This window comes from Belonocnema kinseyi, chromosome 10 (assembly GCF_010883055.1).
Source record: "Belonocnema kinseyi isolate 2016_QV_RU_SX_M_011 chromosome 10, B_treatae_v1, whole genome shotgun sequence".
NCBI classification, from domain to species: domain Eukaryota; kingdom Metazoa; phylum Arthropoda; class Insecta; order Hymenoptera; family Cynipidae; genus Belonocnema; species Belonocnema kinseyi.
Window position 1 is genome coordinate 76,704,832 of NC_046666.1, and position 20,004 is coordinate 76,724,835.

General features: G+C 30.1%; 1 protein-coding gene across 3 annotated transcripts in view; it reads right to left on the bottom strand.

Moving 5' to 3' along the window:
• Window positions 1-20,004, bottom strand: part of LOC117182306 (ly6/PLAUR domain-containing protein 6B-like) — a 224,124-nt gene that overhangs the window by 59,055 nt on the left and 145,065 nt on the right. Inside the window, exons 1-2 of one of the 3 annotated variants that reach the window (XM_033375451.1) lie at window positions 14,604-14,750; window positions 13,497-13,814 (exon numbers count right to left, since the gene is read on the bottom strand). The exons of the other annotated variants lie outside the window; for them this stretch is intronic. The gene's annotated coding sequence lies outside the window, so the exon portion shown is untranslated. Of the gene's footprint in view, window positions 1-13,496; window positions 13,815-14,603; window positions 14,751-20,004 lie in introns of those variants that run through there. 3 annotated transcript variants of the gene reach the window in all.

Sequence of the window (20,004 nt, forward strand, 5' to 3'; positions counted from 1 at the left end):
TTTCTAATTCAACCTTCTTTTAAATAATGTGAAGATTTATGCGACTGTCTGTATTTTGTAGAGCGACATTAGTTGAAGATAATTTTGTATTGTACACCTTTTGCTTTGTTACTATTGACCACTAGGTAAAAATAATTTATTTATTAAAACTAAAATTATGACAAAATAAATGACATACACGGAGAAAAAGATATCGCACAATGATATCGCGAAATCTTTATATTGCAAGAAAGCGCAATATGATAACGTACAATCAGGTCCCGGAGCTTTGTACGATATTATAATGCACTAATATCACAGACAAAAATGAAGTTAAATTTTGTTGCTGTCGTTTGCTACGGCGTCCTTAGCAGCAATGGGAAAAAGGCAGAGTATGAGTCAGTTCGAGCTATAAATCGGGACTCTAGATTTAAAACAATTACAGAGAGTATTAAAAATTTGCTGCAGGTAAGGCCTGCAACTGTTAATGATTAAGCATATTTCGGTGAAAGTTTCATTGAGGTTAGGAAAATAATTTTAAACTCGCCGACTGCGTCGCGCTGAAGTGAGCAAATTTCAGTAAAACATGTAGAATCTACGACAGAAAACACAAAAAAATATGTACTTACGGATATATTTCCTCCGAAATAAATAACATTATTGTAGACGAATTAAAACTTACTTAATACGATTTAGCAAAAGCCCAAAATGTAACTGACGGATGGGAATCCTCATTTTTTACGTTATAGATTGCACAATTATGTGGTATATAATGTGAAAACTTGCAATGTACGATATCACGATTTTGCGCTATTATAATGCGATAATTATGATATATAGCGCAGGAATTACGATATATATTGTAATTTTTGTGATATAGTTTTCTCAGTGTATAAAGTAGTAAAGCCGGCTAATAAGTGTTTTTTTAAAACATTTATTGTTCACATAAAAAATATTTTTTTTTGGAAAAATTCTGAATATTTCCGTGAAGTTCATTCCGTTATTATAAGTAATGATCTTAACTTCATGAATTAAGTAAAATTAAAACCATATTTGATGAAAAGAGCGACCCGAGCCAAGTTTCTCATTTTCTATCAGAAGTTTATTTTCCATCAGAAAATTTGTCCATCTGAACGAGAGCTGCGACGACCGATAAGTCGGCAAAATTTCGAACTTTAATTAAATAAGAGCATTCTTACTTGAATGTGAAAAAGCTTATTAGCACCAAGACAATTTTATCACAATGGAAAGTTTCACGAAACACGAAAACTTGAACTATCTTATCTTCGCAAATATTGGATTGAAAGTTAGGTTTTCAAAGCTCAACAGCCCTTAGAGAACTTCTATAGAACTCGGAAAAGGAAAGATGTAAATTAGCTTTATTACTTTACTCACTCTTGTTAAAAATACTTTTTAATCATTAGAAAGTACCTGAAGTATTTTTGTGACATTAGCAATGTTACTTATAAGTATTCGGAACAATAATTACGTTTTACATTATATAAATTAGTAACTTCACATCAATTTAGTCTTCAGAAGTCTATCAATTTGATATTCAAAGCATTAGAAACCAGTAGTGAAGAAATAAAATATTAAAATCATACATATTTTTAAACTTGAGGAATGAATAGCCTCTGAATTTTTAAAAATAAAAATTTTCCAGACTACAATTTTTTAATTTCTTGTGTTAACAGGTCAGTGTGTCATATTTTCCTCCCAAAATCCGAGTGAGAGATTATAGTTGAAAATTGTCTCATTAGTTTTCAACAGCTCATTCGATGTTAATGACCAAAAAATATGTTAAAAAAACCAATGTAAAAATTTTCGCGAAAAATTGAAAACAATTCTGGCCAAAACAAATGTAATGAGTTTTTTTAACTCTCAAAAACTTAAAGTTGAAGGTTGACGTTTCAAGAGTTTTTTATTTAAATAGATACCAATATATAGTCCATTATAGGCTTGATACGCGCAAGTGCAATTTTTACATGCTTACATAGGTCCTTTGTTAACTGTTGTCCTAAATAATGTGATATTGATATATTAATACATTAATGCAATATTTCTTAACAAAAAAATTGCCGTACATTACTTTTTAAATGTGTTATTGATCTTGCTGAGGGTTATATTTCGCTGTTACTGTTGTTATTTTGCATACGATTCTTTATCTAAAATAGGCAGAATAGGCGTTCTTTTTCTGTAAAATGGCGATGATAATTGTACTGCGTACGCATGCGCGTAGAATGGCATTATAAGTCAGAAAGTCTCGTCATAGTTTAACTTAATTTTTAATTGTTCTCACTATTTTTTTAACTTTTTTCACTTCTCACTTACTTTATCATCTTTTCTGTCACTTTACGTGCCGCTCGTTGGAGTACAATAAAGTGCCGTTTTCTGCCGCTCCGCGGACTGGGCTGTTATAATTTGCCTATTTCAGATAAAGCATGTTATCGGTAGTTTTTGGTCACGTCTAGGGGTTGATATTTACTGCTGCTTAAAGTTGTTACTTTGTCAAGGGTTAGTGTTTTCCGTTTCTAAGGGATGTTATTGAACGTTGCTAAGCGACATTTTCAGCAATTTCTAGGGGATATTATTATCCGTTTAAGGTGTTTATTACTCACCATTACTAATGTATGTTATTGCAGATTTTTAGAAGTTGTTATTGGTCGTTTTAAGGGGGTGTTATTGGCCATTGATAAGGGTTATTTTTTGCATCGTTTTCACTCTCTATGAGAAATGTGCGTTTGGAAACTATGGCATTTAATCTATAAATTAATTACGAAAAAAGTGTAGTGCTTTAGTTTGAAAATGTTTATATTGTAATTCATACAGAAATTAAATTTGAATTAGTTTCAATTAGTTTCAGTATGATTAAAATTTCTTTTACACTCCTATTTTTTTCTATTTCAAATTTACAAAAGAGGCTTTCGCCTTTAGCACGTGAACGTGCGAAAATGTTTCATAAGTTACAACTGCGGTCGTATAATTCGCAGAGTACAAGAGTAATTACAATCGTAACAAGAGCACCTATCCTGTGCCATCTGTCACGAATCATGAATTGCATCTGGCCCTTGTGCCAGTAGCATAAACAAACATGCATGCGATTTTATGTGGAATAATAATTGTGCATGCACACAATGGTATTTCCAAATGGCCTTTCTGCATACGGTACACGAATTACATAGTTAACAGCCAATTATTTTTGAAATAAGTTACAGTTCAAAGTTCACTATGGAAGGATTATATAGTTCTTTGATTAAATAGAAGTCAAGCAGGGGATGCTAAAATACAAGCAATCGACATTTAACGGCTTTATAATGAAATCTGATATTAGCGACATTGCGGTGAAATCCATTTTCTCTATTATCGTAGGTTAAATTGAATTTTATTCAATCAAATCAGTGAGGTTTTCTCGAAGCTCGAGATTCGACAAAAAAGCTTAATAATGAAAAAGGTAAAAGAATCAAAGACAAAAGTTGTCTGCTGCTCCTCGTATTTCCCAAAGGGTATTAAAGCTCCACTGCATTGCTTCCGATTGCATTAACGTTTCAGCGACGATTAAACCCCTAAAAGAGTAATCAGATTCTCGAATCGTACATTCGAGTTTTACTCGGTGTTGTCAATTCAAATGGAAATTTTAACAAGATCTTTTTTGTAGAAAATTTGGTTTCAGTAGGGGGGGAAATCGTTCTCTTTGATGTTTCAAGCCAAATTAAACCTTCTTTAAGAGGATAATCAAATTATTGAAGCGATTTTTTTAAAAATTGTTAATATTTTATAATTTGTCTTCTTACTACTTCATAAATACGCAAAAAATAATGTTTTAGTTTTGTTTTAATATTGCAAATAAATTTTAAATTCACTTTAAACGAAATCACTTTAAATATAATGATTTCTCAATATTTAAATATTAGTTGTTATTATTAAATCAAAATTCGTATGTTTATTTTTTGAAAAACGGTGATTCTGTTTTCAATATAATGGAAATCTCCTTCCATCAGAAATATATTCCCAAGAGGATTCAGAAAATTATTTGCTTCAGAGAACGATACACAATTTCAAACAATTCAATTTTATTATTTGAAAATGCTTGAACAAAACTCAATACAAATGTTAAGATTTTCATATTTTCATATTTTTACGCAACAATTTGTCAAAATTTGTAAAAGTTTCTTACTCTTTACATTAGAGTGGGTCCAAAAAACCCTTTTTCGATTAGCGAATTCCAATAGTGAGAAAAATTTGTATTTGCCAAACAGCAGAAGTAAGCCCTGAAAATGTTGTTTCGATCGAATAATATCTTCTGTTCTCTTTATGGGTTTGAAAAGTCAAAATTAAAAAAATGTCCTATGAGCCAAAAAAAAAATTTTTTGATAGTGACTAATAATATATTTTTTTTATCATAAAATTATTTTTTTCTAGTTTCGAAACTGTGAATTTGGCCTTTTACCAGAAATTTTTAGATCTAGCACACCACAACAAAATATTCTGTTGGATACGCTAGCAAAAGAATGGCTTGTTCTGATGATTCGTGCAGAAGAAATTTTATATACGAAATCTCTAAGTTTTTTAAAAATATGTGCAGTTAATACAATATGAAAAATAGTTTCTTTGCATACTTTAAGAAAGTTCTATCTTAAGAGCAATGTTTTGTTTTTAATTAATAATTTAAAATTATTATTCAAAACAAGGATCTGTATCTTTAAAAATTCAAAATCAATTTTGGCACACAGAAAATTTTTTCCAAAATTTAGAATTTTGAATTCCATGCTTACTAATGTTGGGCAAATACAACCTTTACTCACTATTAGAATTTACGACTTGAAAAAGGATTTGAGCTGTTATTTATGATGAAGTCTATCGAATACATTTAATTTACGCTCTATAACAATAACAGCAAACATTTAATTATATTTGATTTCATATATTTCATATAGAAACAAAAAGCTAAATTTTTTCAATAACTGGAAAGTACACAAAATTTCTTAGCTGTTAAAGTTAAATAGTATTGTGAACAAAAATCAAGAGCTCCTTGATCTCACATAAATACTAGAATGCTACTCTAAACTTAGCCTTTGGTCCTAAGGTTATAATTGAAGGGTGGGTTTCTAAAATGACATCTAAAATTTTCGTTTTCGTGGTACATCAGTGCTAAATTAAAGTTCAAGCTTTTTCAACTTTGGTCAGTGGTTAAAAATCCAATTTTTGGTTTTTTTTAAATTGAGATATCTAACTATTTAGTTGATAAGTTGATATATTAAAAGTTTTATTATAAAATTTCGTAAGGTTTAGAGAAAATGGAGGTTGAATTTTTTCACAAAAAAAGCAAAGGAAAATTGATTTGTAGCTAACGTTGACTTAAAGAAATTTAGTAAATCCTCAAAACTAACTTTGAATTTGATCTGCGGTTTTTTCCAATTTGTTTGCATTTATAATTCTATGGTGCTTATTTGATAAGCACTTTTTTTCCTTATCAGGATTAATTATCAATGCGCCTACCATGAGAATACAAAATAAAACAAAAACTAATAAGTAGTTTAAAATGTTAATTTTGTTTGTCTACTTGGTCCTACTCAATATTATTATAATATTGATTGTTTTACGATTTTGAAAAAAACCCTTTCTAGCTCCGCTGTGATACTAGCCCAGGTCCTTCAGATTGCCGGTCTATATTTTATAATAATATTGATTAGGACCAAGTGGACAAACAAAATTAACATCTTAAACTATTAATTAATTTTCTTGGTGAAAAAAACCTACATGAATAATAAAAAAAACAAATAAGTTTGATTAAGTCATCTCAAATCAGGGATTCCTTTCTTTTCGGCCTCAAATTTCAATTATGATCATGGAGAAGGTTTACTACATAAAACAGATGTTTCAAATATTATAAAAGTGCTTTAAAAAATATTATAAATTTTTGCAGAACTTCGGAATTGTAACGTAATTTATGAGTGGCTCCTTACTTGTTGTTATTCCAACATTAAAAATATAGCGCGTATATAGCGCATAACTCCGAATAATTTTGAACTTTGTATATCCATGTGTTTTGACGCACTGATTACAAAAATGACAGAGAAAATACCTGAAAATTTGAATTTCAAGGTCAAAACCCCCAAAATGCTATACAAATTTCATGAATTATCTGCTTATTTCAGTCAATAATAGAAATTTACAAAAAACTTTAAACGAAGATTATAGATCTTTTGAAAATTCATATTTGATTTTGAATGCATTTGTAGTCTACGGCTGATAGTTTTGGATAAAATTGATGCAAAACATTAAAAATGATAGGAATAGATCACAATTTGTGGCGGTGCACGTTTCTGCACCCGTTTTCACCTAATACGTTATCTGTGGACAGTGTGCATTTGGGTATTGATAGAGGATGACTGAAATTTCCGGATTTAGATACCGCCAGTTTGTGCACCAATGGCTTTTCAGATCACATCGTACATAGTCAACGCCATAAGTTTGTTTAACTATTGATATCATTTACTCGTGACCATAAATCATTTATCGATTAAACCGCTTTGATTATATAATTATCACAGTCGATACAATAGTAAATTAGATGTTTTCATTCGTCATCTCGCCTACTCTCTAAATCTTAATCAGTGAAATTTCACTGATAGTCAGTCAAATTTTACTGATTCAAATAGCTGGAAATGGGTCACTATCATGTATAAACCCATCAAGTAAGTATTTCCTATACGAGTTAGAGCATGTTTTTTCCGCAGTCAATTCAGCAGACTTACACCCCGAAAATTAATAAATTTATTTCATTAAGGAATTATTCTTGCTATTTAAGTAAAAGATTACGATAACGTTTAACTTACAAGTTTAGAGGTAATGCTTCACATGATTTACTCTGGTGTTACGGAACTGATTAGTGAATAAGTCCAAAATCACTGATCAATCAGTGAAGTGTGTGATTACTAGTTCAATCAGTGAATTTTTCATTTTCATTCATTTTTCATATTTTGGCTTTTCAAAAATTATGTCACACTACCAGGGTGGTGAACAGGTACTTTGAGGGCGGGGGGTGGCGACACGTGACATCATACATAGAAAATATGAATGTGAATGCATATCAAGTTTTTTAAATGCATGAAAGTATGAAAGTTATTATTTTTCCAAGTAAAGCATTCGTTTTTCACTATTAGTTCAAAATTGTTCTTTTTGAGTAAAAATAAAAAAAATTTCTTAAAATTGTATGTATTTTGTTGTTAATTCGTCTCTTTTGGCAGAAAATTAATCTTCTGGATCGAAAATATTAATGCTTGGTTGAAAGTTAAACTACTTTGTTAAAAATTTCATTTTATTAGTTAAAGACTAAGTTTTTAACTGTAAATTTAACTATTCTTTTATTGATTAAAAATTCAACAATATGGTTAAAAATATGTATTTTCACTGTAAATTCGTCTTCTTTATTAGAAAACTAATCTTCTTGATTAAACATTTAACCGCTTGGTTTAAATTTTAAATACTTCATTAGAAATTGATTTTAATAGGTTTCTTTGGTTGATAATGGAACTATTCCTTCATTAGTTGAAAATTGATAGTTTTTTGTTGAAAATTCAATGATATAGTTGAAATATATTGTTTTGCCATAAATTTGTCTTTTAGGTTAGCAAATAATATTCTTGACTGAAAATTCATTATAAGATGAAAAATTAAAATCTTAAAAATGGTTTTGTACAAGTACCGTTTTTTTATATTTTAGTATCAATGACTATTGGTTCAGGTAACGGTTTTCAATTCGTATAGTCATTTTAGTCAGTTTTATTTTTATTACTATATCTGTGGAATTAGACATTTGAATTGTCATCAAAAATGTATTTTTTTTCAGACTCTTGTCATTTTTACCTTGAGGAAGACCCAAAAACGGATTGAAACGTCGGTTTATTTTTATTTATTAACTAGCTAAACATATATTGGACGGATGACAAAAATAATTTGTCCTAATCTCTCTAAATAAGGTATATCATCAAAAAAACTTTCAAAGAGAGTATAAAATTTCAGACTTTGTTTTGAATTTTGGATCTATAATTATACTTTCTGGTAATTACAGATATTATTATTATTATTAGTATTAGATCAAGAGACAATATGTAAACAATGAATGATTTTGAGAATCCTTTACAAAACACCATTTAAAATTGCTAACTTTCGATCTCAATATCCTAGATTAAAAGTGACAGCAAAATATCAAATCTTGTTTCAGGAATCATTTTACATAATATTTGTAAGGAAAGAAAAACCTTTATTTTTCTCTTTCAATATTTCTTAGATATTTTTATCAAGTATAACATAGAACGTAAATTGAAAAAATTAAAGTGTCTAAATATGGGAAAAAATTAAATTTTTTGTAGAAAAAACAAATATCTAAAAGAAGATTCCTTACGTTTTCAGTCAGTCTTGCAAATCTTATAAAAATTAAGTTACGATTGAAGTAGACGCATAAAAGCGTAATAAGTATTTTTTATCCTTTTATTATGTAAAAATTAATGGTTAAGAAACGTTAAAAAAATAATTTTTTATCAATACTAAGAAAAATGTTTATAATTAATTAAATAAAATGCTACAAATATTGATAGACGCTTCCTGTAAGTGAGGCTTTTACGATTATTCACTACATCTTCTTCAAATCTAAGGGAGAATTTCTTATTACGGGAAAGAAAACAGCGATGGCACTTTCAATTAGGAAAATTGGTAGATATTTCGCTTGAATTGCTGAACATTCAAACCGGAAGTGTACTTACGTTTGAGGCAGTAATTAAGGAGTGCTTTATTGAAAAACTGAAACGTGGACTCTTAACCTTTGATTTTTGTTTTTAATTTAAATCCAGAGATTCAAGTGTCAGGTTGGCATGGTCTTGTAGGATCTGAAGAGCTATTTCAATAATTTCAAGAATCTACTGTTCTTCAACGATGTTTCAATATCACTATAAAAAATTACCATTTCTCAAATATTAATTGTATCATTTGAAATATTATTTCTTTTGTTTTACTTTAGTGATACATCTTTGAGTAGGATAAAATCATAATTCTTTGAACCAAAATGATTCATTTTCACATATGCCGAAAATGTATTTTTATGCCATTTAGTCCTCAATTTTGTACAAATTTTGTGTTTACTACATTTTTTGTGATTTTATAAAAAAGCAAAATAAAATTCGAACTGTTTCGAATTATAATGAACATTTAGAATCGATTTTTACTTCATCTCGAAAATTATATTAGGTCTCGATACAACCGGTTATAATGTCTTTCAAAATAATTTTTATTTCACATAAAAATGATAATATTAAGTGATATTTAAAGTGATCATATAAAGAAAGGTTTATGTAGACTAATTTTTGTTTAGGTCAATAGTTTTCTATGTCATTTTTTTACAAAGTGTTTATTTTGAACAGCAATTTCGTAAAACTAAATTAGAAAAAAATGGTAACTTTCTTTAAATAAATTGTTAAAAATTACATTCAAGTAAGAAGATTTCTTGCGTTAAGTTGAGTGAGAGGAATATCTTATAGCTTGCTTAATCCTTGCCTATCATTTAAATTAGTACCCAAGCATTGCGCTCAGCGTTTAGAACACCTCATCTCTTACTTTCATTATCTTAAAATTTGTTTATTTTGTTTGCATTTAATTACTGCTCTTTTCATGAATAACAAATTATACTTATAGCAGCATTTCCAGTCAGTTTAATCCTATCCTGAATTGGATTATAATAAAAAATTTAAAATTATAGAGGTATACACTCCCAAACAATAAAGATGAATTATTTTAAGGACCTGTAAAATAATAATGCATTTTTTATTATAATACATTTCCACAAAGTTTTAATAAACAATCAAACATTAATTAATAAAATCCATTCAATTTAAAAAACAACTTCCATCTAAAAAATAAAAATTTAATTAATTGTAAACTTTAAATTTCAATATTACAATTTTATTTACAAGAAAATAATTATAATTCTTTAGACGGCAGAGCACATTATTCACATAGCCACATTCATTTTAATTAAAAATATTAAACCGAAACAATATCCTTTGTTAAATTTAAAAACTTTACCAGCAGTGAAATTATGTAGAGGACTTGAGCACTTACAGTCCCAATAGATTAAAAACAAGCTCCCTTAGGGGTCGCACTTTAATTACGTAACGGATTATTGGACCTCTTTAAGACCCCCCCCTTCCTGTAGCAAAGCGTAATAGAATATCTCTACCCTCCCCCTACTATAAGTAATTTATAGTTTCCAAAAATAATAAGATATTGAACTTGAAAGTAATGGAAATTTTTAATACATGCTTTGCAGGTTAAGACTTATCCATATAATTATTAGGATGAATACAGCTTTTAAAGAAAATAAATTAAGCAATTCATACCTTCATGATTAATTTGATTATGAATAATTTAATTTACTTTTTTCAAATGATGGAATTTCAATAAAGTGAGTGCTTTTAACAACAATATAATGAAGTTTTATGTAATATTATGGTAATATTATACCATTGTTATTCAAAAACCAGCATTTCAATCTCATTTAATCAGCATTTTAACACACATACACACACACACACACACACATATATATACACGCGCGCGCGCACACGCACACGCGCACACACACATCCATACATACATATATATATATATATATATATTCCATAAAAGACGAATTTTAACCAAATATTTGTATTTTCAGCAAAATGATGAAATTTTCCTCAAAATAGTTGAATTTTTAACCAAAAAAGATTAATTATGAAAAAAGTTTAATAGTGGATATTTAAAAAAAAAATTAAATTTCATCCCAAAAAAATGGATTTTAGAACCAAAAAGACGAATTTTCATCCAAAAAAGATTTTTCAGGCAGGACAAAAAAGTCGATTTGAATGGTTGGACCTTTATACCAAAAGACAACAGCGTTAATTTTTTAACTAAGGAGGTAAATTTTCAACTAAAAATATGAATCTTCAAAAAACAAAGAAATTATTTCTTGATAAACTGCTTGAGGATTCAACCATTATGAGAATACTTGAAACTTTTATTTGAAAAAAAAACATGCTATTTCTACTAAAACAGATAAATATTTATATCAAAAAGACAAATTACACAGCCACACAAAAAAAATGTGTGCGGATCTGGTAACAAGACACACGTATTCCTATGGATTTTGGGGCGCTGAATTCAAATTCGGTATCAAAAATCACCCATCACGTCATGGTTGAGCCGTAACCTTCAAAAATGACGAAAAATCATGCACTGAGGCAAATAAATTTCAAAATAATGCCAGTGATGCAAATTTTCACTTCAAAAACATGTCGACAACTGTGAAGGATTAACCCTTGCCTGATATGAACTTATTTAACATAACTTTACCCAACAGAACCTGTCCTCACATAACCTGAATTAACAAAAATTTATTGAACTACACGTAAAGCTCTGGAAGCGTATTTTACCAGTAGCAAATGTGTGCTACATCGAATGGGTCAACTCGAGCTTAATCTAGAAATAAATCTAACCTAGCCTAACCTAACCTAACCTAACCTCACGAAACACAAATAAACTGATTGTGTTGTCCCGTTGTGTTTGCGGTACCGTTTGAATCAGCTTGGGATTAACCTGCAGAGGTCAAACCTACCCTAACCTAAAAAAACCTGACCTAACCTAACCTAACCTAACTTAACTTCACGTAACACAATTAAACTCATTGCGTTGTCCCGTTGGGTTTGCGGTACCGTCTCATTCAGCTTCGGCTTAACCTACATAGAGGTTTAATTTAACCTATCCTAACCTAACAAAACCTGACCTAACCTAACCTAGCCGAATGAAATTCAACCACACGTGTAGCTATGTAAGCGTACGGTTCTCAGTCTTAAATCTGTGCTATATTTAATAGGTTAACTCGATCTTAACCTGCAAATGAATCTAACTTAACAGAACCTAACGAAATTTTGCTTAACGCAATACAACTTAACTTAAGTGTTCCCGTTGTAACACAATAAAATTCATTTCAAGTAGAATTGACCCCATTTCAATTAACCTGACAATGTTTGTATCAATTAAAATGTAGAACTGTAACTTAAATATGCAAATGAATAAGAGTTTTATTCAAAATTTTTTTCTTTCTGCTTTTCTTAAACTTAAGGCATATATTTATACTATCTTTCGTGTTTACATTTTATCTTGCTTTTTATCGTAATTAAATTAATTTATAGACCTACTTCAGTCTATTTTCTGCCTGCTGTCTTGTTACCAGATCCGCACACTTTTTTTGTGTGGCTATGTTATTAAATAAATAGTTAAATTTTCATCTAGAAAATATTTCAGTTAGACTTATCAACAACAAAATATGAATTTCAAACCAGAAGTAAGCTGTCTAAAACAAAACTTGAGTTTTCAACCCAAAAAGATGAATTTTCAACAAAACAGTTGAGTTTACAACCAAAGTGTAAAAAAAAAAATACTCCAAAAAATACTTGAATTTTTATTTAAAAAACAAATATCAGTTGAGTTTTCAACACAAAAATATGAATGTTAAACACAAAGCAAACTTTCTACGAAATATAGAAGATCTTCGTTATTTCATTCTACTGGTGGTATTTTATTTTTACAAAAAGCGTCTACGAAATAGTTGAGTTTTTAAACAAAAAGGATGACTTTTGAGCAAAATTGCTAACTTTAAAAAAATAATATAAAATGTATAACTAAAAAGATAATCTTCGGAAGAAAGCAACTTTAAAAAAAGAAATAAAAGTGGAAAATAGAAAATCAAGGCCAATAAATTACTAAAAAGAATATTATATGAGGGTTACCGCAAAATTTCATTTTAAACTTCCCGAATTTATCGTTTATCAATTTTCCATTTTCTGTGACTATTATTATTCAAAGGCTAGAATCCTAAACTTGTAATGTTTTTAATGTAAAACCTTTTAAAAATGGAATAGAACTATTTCAAATTAATTTTTTTAAATATATATGTTTCTTGATTGTTATTTAATGTTATAGAAATTTCTTCATTTTTGCAAGATTTTTCTTTTAAATCCCTGAACTTTCCTTAATCGATAAAATTCCCTGAAATTTTATAAAATAGTTATTGGCTAGATTAGTTTGCTTTTCACTTGCCAAGTTTCTTTGACACGCAAAATTAAATTGATATTAACTTTCTATACAGAAAATGCGAGTTATTTGTTTTGCTTGCGAATGTTCAAGAATTACGTACTACAGTAACAAATCATAACAAAGTATTTTAAGCCCCACCCCTGATCTGTTACGTTCTTTTAGGTTCGCTCAATAATTTTTAGGGCAGTTACAGCTTGCAAAATGAGGCTCAAGGGGCCTCAGGATCTTTTTCATAATTATGAGGCAAGGAAGAATTAGGACGTATAAATTGAATAGTTTTCGCCTTGATCTCTTAAATTTGCCTATTTAATCGCAGATCGTTATGACCAGGTAACAATTTTTTTTTAACTGAACATTTGGACCATTTTTACGTCTCGATTAAAAATTACCGTTCACCAAGAGTTTTTCACTCATATCATTGCGACACGGCAAGCTGTATCCTCATCTTCATTTTTCCCTGGAAGCTCGCGGCGTTATTTAAGCTCGGCACGACATGTTCCTTTATTTCACAGGCGCTGCGAAAAATAGCTTTCCCATTCTCTTTTATTTTTCATTCGGCAACTCTCTATGTCTATCTCTCTCTTTATCTGTTGCGCTCTTTCTTCTGTCCTCTTTTTTTCTTATTCAAAAATTTTTTCCAAGCCTTTTTCCGAGAACGGGCCAATTCTCTGTATGGGTGCAAATCCAAAAGTTGACAAATCAAGTCCCTGAAATATTATACACTTGTGTTTAGAGAAACAATTTTCCTAATTACAGGATTTCATTAAGCGCATTTTCCCCAATCATATCCTGTCTGTCAATTATTATTTTTACTTTGTTCTGTATCCAAATAAATTCGATTGAATATGAGTGAGTATCAATAGGTAATATGTCCTTGAATACATTTTTCCAAATTTATATGATGTTATATCTTTTAAAAGAAAGCTTAAGATGTAATTATTCAATATACGTGCTTTACAAAATGAACGCTTGATGGTTCAGTCGAATTTCACTGACGTGGTGGTCCATGAGGTTTTTCTCAATGTTATTTTTATTGTTGAAATCTGGCCAAATTTACAGTTATTCTCCTGAATCTATAGAATAAATTGCGAGCATCTATTTTGCTATTTACACTTTTATATTTTTTAAACAATCAATTATCCAAACACATGTTCGGAAAAATAGGAAAATTACTAAAAACTTCATACTTCCTTTAAAATTGAATTTAATGAAAAAGCACTTCATACGTTAATAGAGCTCAGATAGGGTTTAAAAAATATATTGCTATTGTTGCGGCTGGAAAAAGTATAATTATTTTAGTGTCTGCAAATTTACGTTTTTCAGAGAGGCTTAGGCAAGCAAAATTGCTAATAAAAATAACGTTTTTTCAGTTTCAAAATTTTAGAATGCAAAATATGGATCTAATAATGCAATTTCTGTATTTCGTGCACATAAATATACAAAAAGAGCGAAAACACTCGATAAAATGAGATTTTAAAATTGTCCAAAGCACTTACGCCGTGGTCCAGGTGGGACTTTCAGGGCACAACGTTGATTTCTCCTCGTTGATGGGGCATACAATCTATCTGAATTTGCTTTTTACTTGTAAAACACTTGATAGGTTAACCCAGACTGAAAAAATTCCTTAAAATAATAAAATTTTTATTGCATAACCTTGTTATCGAGGAGCACAGAAGCGATTTGCCATGAATGAAGTTAGTTAAAAAACGGAAAATAATCGACATATGACCCTTATATTTGAATTATAATGCCTTACGTAGCACGTAAATAACTTCTAAACATATAATCTTAATAAATAAACATAAAAATATAAAACTAATTGATGTTCTATTAAAATTAATCTATATAATTAACCCCGAATTTTAAATGATGACAAAATTTATAATTTCCTAAAATTCTGGAAAATTTATATAAACTTCCATAGAATCATTATAATCCTCGGAAAAATGATGAAATTCTTCAACATTTTTGAAAATCCCTTGAAATATTTTAAAATACCCTTAAACTTTATAAGTCCAATAAAATCATTTTATACCATTCGTCATTCTAGGAAATTATTTAAAAACGCATAAAATTTTTTTCAAACCCTGGGAAACTCTTTTGAAATTTTTCAAACCTCTTAAAAATTCATTAAGATCTTTAAAATATCCTAAAATATTTAAATCCTCTAAAATTCCTTTATTTTATTCAAATCAATTCAATCTTTGAAATCTCACAAAATCCATCAATTCTTGTGAATGGATTCTTCAGATTCTATTAAAATACATATTCGAAATCTTTTGAAATCCTGGGAAATTCATCAAGATACTTTATTAAGAGTCTTTAAAAACTTATTAAAAATTCTTTGAAACGTTTGCAAATCTTGAAAATGGTCTAAAATCCATGTATGGGGGAGAGAGCGTGACCGAGAGAAGACATAACTAACGGTTCCCTCGTTTCTGTATGTGTAACCCCGGTTCTGGGTTAGGGATCGTCCATATATTACGTAACACTTTTTTCTTTTGTTTATATCGTTGTGTCTTTCTCAACTTCACATCAATTTCATGCTCGTCTTTATTCAAACAAAAGAAAAACGCGTTACGTAATTTATGGACGATCCCTTATGACGGCCGAGCTTCCCTCCACGGAGACGAAGACGATTTCACGAGGAACGAAATGAATCTTCGGGGGCGAACAAATCGTTCCCCCGGTAAAGTAATTGATATTGGAGAATATGTAAGGGTAAAGAATAGGTACTTCTTGCAGCCTTATCGCGCCAGTCTTATCATAGCAGTCTTATCGTACCAATCTTGTATCGTGTCTGTCTTCTACCAGACCACTCTAAGTTCATTAGTTCGCCAGTTGAAGCTTTTTGCGGGCCCCTCTAAGTTCATCTTCAACAGTTTGGTTTCGGTTCATAAATATACTTTGTCTACACCTAATCTTGTTGATATTCGAGTTCATGTTCAACATTACCAGATCATCCTTCGACACACTGTTTGGAAATCACAATTAGTACCCCTCATTCAAAGAACCGAAGGTGATTACTTCTTAAAAAATAACCGTCTCTGTAGTTTATCATAACCTGAATTGTATCCATTAACCCACCAGTCTCGTTCCTTTCATAACCGACCAATACAAGACCGAAGGCAGCAAAAAATGGTCTATCACTCTCAACCCCAAGTGCCTCAATAAGCATAACCTATGTAATTAATAAAATAAATATCCTTCACACAAGTCGCTACTCTCTTTTCTGACTTAGCTTCGTCCCAAATCCATTACGATCAAATCGATGAATCTAGTGAACGCTTGGATGATAATGATGTCATTATTTTTACATTTATTATAATTAATATGGATAGAAAAAAGACATTGTATTTTCATCTCAAACATATTTTTTTCATTATTGCAGTTTCAATATTTGTAGGGGTCACTTTTTTCAATTAATTATTTTATTTTATGTTTTAAATTTATTGGTAGAAACATTGGTTTTTAAAATAAAATTCATTAATTGAAGTCAGAAACCTCATATTCATATTTATTAAAACAGAAAAACTTTTTTTTTGACCTTGAAAAGTATTTAAAACTACAATTTACAGGAAACCGATTTTCTTCATTTTATATAATTATAGATAACTTTATTTGGTCATAGAGCGTTTTTAAATACATCAGTCGATTTTCTTGTCAAAATAAACAAATTTCTAAATTATTATGTGGCTATCTTCCTAATATTTAAAAAATTACTTACAATAAAATTATTCTTAGCTGATCCGATACTAAAAGTAAGTCATGATTGACATTATTTAGGATTGCAATTCATTCATACCAGTCACTACCCTAGTTCAAGTTATGTTGAATTTATTATAAAAAGTATACTGCGGAAATGTTTATCGTTGCAAAGCTTTCTCTATGAGGAAAAAATGAACGAATCCAACAAAATTCCTATATTATAACTTATAAAATCTAATTAGCCAGAGCAGGAAGCATCACATTACCCTAATAAGAAACATCCAGAAATTAATCATATGCTTTCGAATGTCTATATCCAGGAAAGGTTGAGGGACGATCAGCCTACTTTTAAGAATCACTTAAGAATTTTAATCTCGTTCCAAGATAGGAACTTTCGTCTCAATCCTTATCTGAAGAGCTTCGAGAGTAATTTCGCGAGATTAAAAGGGGGTCGAGAAAGTATTTCGTCGAAAATCGATAAGTATTTGCATACGAGATGGGAAGTTGATTTCGCTCTGCACTCTGCAGGTTTCGCAACGTGCAGAGTCGTGTGTCCTTTTGCACATCCATATTTTATAAGGAAACGTGTTTCTGGTGCTCAGATCGCATATTTCAAAATGTCTTGTGGGCCTCAAACTTTTTCATGACCCTTGGTGCCGTAACACCCCCTACATCCTTATTCCCTTATTTATTCTCTCCTTTCACCAACTCAGCCATCCCTTGGCTTTTACTTAAAACTTTTCAACCTTTTCTCACTCCCTATACCATCTTGTTTTCTGTTTATCATTCCTTTTTCATTCTCTTTCAAACTCGGCACTGCGTACGCGCTATGTCGGAATTACTATACGAACTCTGGGAGTATCTCCAACTCTACGAATGAATAACAGGGCAAATCCAGACGACTCTTGATCCGAAGCAACACATACCAACTACCCCTTCTTATGTGAAAAGTTGCAACTGCGGTTACAAGGCGAAACAAAGCCATATGCAAGATGAGACTTGGTTTGACGTCAGATAAGAATGGTTAATTGATGGTAATCCCGGCGAAATCCTGCGGTTGTGCAGGATTATAGGGTGGTGAAGAAAGGAAAATAAGGTGGACATGAAAAAATGGCGGTGTCGTAGTCAATTAAAGAGCTGATCAGCTCATTATCGAGACCTTTTTTCATATCCTGGTAGCTTGAGAAGTACGTTGCGTGACTATATTGTATTTTCGCTTTCAAATCGGTTACCTTTTCGATTCTACAAAATCTTTTTTGCTGCGTTCAATTGTTTGTAATTTTAATTTAAATCAACCATTTAAATAAATAAATAAATAAATAAATTAACCATTTAAATCAACCATCAAAGAAAGTTTCAATCTTAAGTTTAAATTATTCAATCATTTTCGCAACAGCGTGATTCTTGAACCTTTTAAACAAATGAAAAATAACAGAATACAGGTCTTAAATGTTCACTTTCTTTTTTCCATATTTATTTAACATTAGGCGGAAAATTTTCAAAAAAGAAGTTTGATTATGTTTTTCCTGATATTATTACAAAAAACATTTACAAAATAAATGATAACCGACGAGAAAATTAACTGACTCATCTTACCCCCTATGCTCATCTCGCCCCACCCTATCCTACGGGTGTGAATATGTAATAGTGTTGTTATGGCGACTAGCTTGGTATGAATTTACGTTAATACGTTTTTGGGCCTATTTGAGTTGTTTTGGTTAAAATCTAAGGTGGATTTAAAATTGAGAAATGTTTATTATTCCTAAAAATTTGCAATTGTTGGGAGTTTGTCCCTGATGCTATTGTTGCAAGCGGTTACTTTTCTTTATTTCTGTCACTCGAGACCTTGTGACTGCGGATAAGGGGTGAAGCGCTACTGGTGTTATTGTGCTGGCTTGCTCGATTTGTCTATATGTTAATACTTTTTTTAACCTATTCGTCTTGTTTTGGTTAAAATATAAAGTGGGTTTACAAGTGACAAATGTTTATTTTTCCTGATAATGTTTGTGATTGTTCGGAGTTTGTCATAATACAACTAAAGAAAATATGAATAATATTTTCATTGTATTAACAGTGCAGGGGTAAAGTTAGTTAGGAACTTTTGCTTTGCCATGTATGAGGAGATCCTGCCTAATCTCAGAGATCTTGGAAGATTTTGTAAAGGTAGGAGAGAAAATCCTGCAAGTTCGGGTTTGTGAAAGTTCAACTCTAAAGTGGTTGAGGTACATTCAGGTTTCTCGTTTTTCTCTTGAATTTTAGAAAACATATACTTTATTTTCATGAAAAGGCAAAATAATTCAATTAACGGTGGCAGGAGAATATTAATATTAATATATATTAAGAATATTGTTTCAGCACCTGCCTTATATTTAAGATTGTTCAGTGTAGAATTTTTATCAGGGATGAGTAGAAGTTAACTCATAAAAGCTTTTTAAAGGAGTAAAATAGAATGTAAAACGGTAGTTTCTCGAGTCATATAAATTTGCAGGTAATAATATATTTTACGGTATTCTTAATTAATGTATCAGCAGCAGTACTAATAAAGTTAGAAAAATATATTTTTTAAATTCAGTTTAAATACGCTTTAAAACTCTGAGTTAAGTTTGTTAAAAATTTATATTTTATTCTTTTTCATTCTTTACATTAAAGTATATTATACTCGTTTGCACGATAGTGTACAGAATTCGTAACGGAAACAGAAATAATTGTCATGTTCTTAATTTGGATACTTTTCTCCTCTATATAAACCAAAAAACCTAATAAAAACCGAATTTAAATGAAAATTGCCACGTTTCCAACCAAAACTATAATTTTTGATGACATTTTTTAAAAATATAAAAAATGGATGAAATCATTTATATCTGTGTTGCGTGTAGAGTGGTTTTCAATACTTTACAAAATGAAAGTTGAACGAGGTCATTAGATTGAATACTTTTTGAAAAATCGTACAAGCCGTTTGGGAAAATATGGTTTTGAGAAAACACGCTTGAAAGTTTCAATGAAATACAATGTCATAATTACATAACATACAGCGATTAAATTTTAATCAGCTACTCCAGGTCCATATAAGAATAACCATGTTTCGGATATACCAGGTGTATACATATGAAACCGGTATTGCCATCTAGCGGCCAGTAGGTACACTTGTAGGCACTGTCGGAACTTACCATTTGTGCTAATTGGCGTATT